Source organism: Etheostoma cragini, unplaced genomic scaffold (genome assembly GCF_013103735.1).
Source record: "Etheostoma cragini isolate CJK2018 unplaced genomic scaffold, CSU_Ecrag_1.0 ScbMSFa_2057, whole genome shotgun sequence".
In the NCBI taxonomy this organism is placed as follows: domain Eukaryota; kingdom Metazoa; phylum Chordata; class Actinopteri; order Perciformes; family Percidae; genus Etheostoma; species Etheostoma cragini.
The window spans coordinates 528-739 of NW_023266177.1; positions in this window are offsets into that span (position 1 = coordinate 528).

The window sequence follows — 212 nt, forward strand, 5'->3', positions numbered from 1 at the left end:
CATTGTGGGTCTCACATGGACCTTTATTGAAATGGCACAGTCAACCTGAACCAATTCATTTTTTCTGAACTTTGTCAGAGAGTCAAATAGATGTAATGAGAGACAATGGTTTTTATCAAGTGATAATCAACCATTAGGAATTTGGGCTGCATACATAATGTTTACATGATTTGACTATTGTACGCTGGAAGGACACCTGCTGGTTTTCAGAT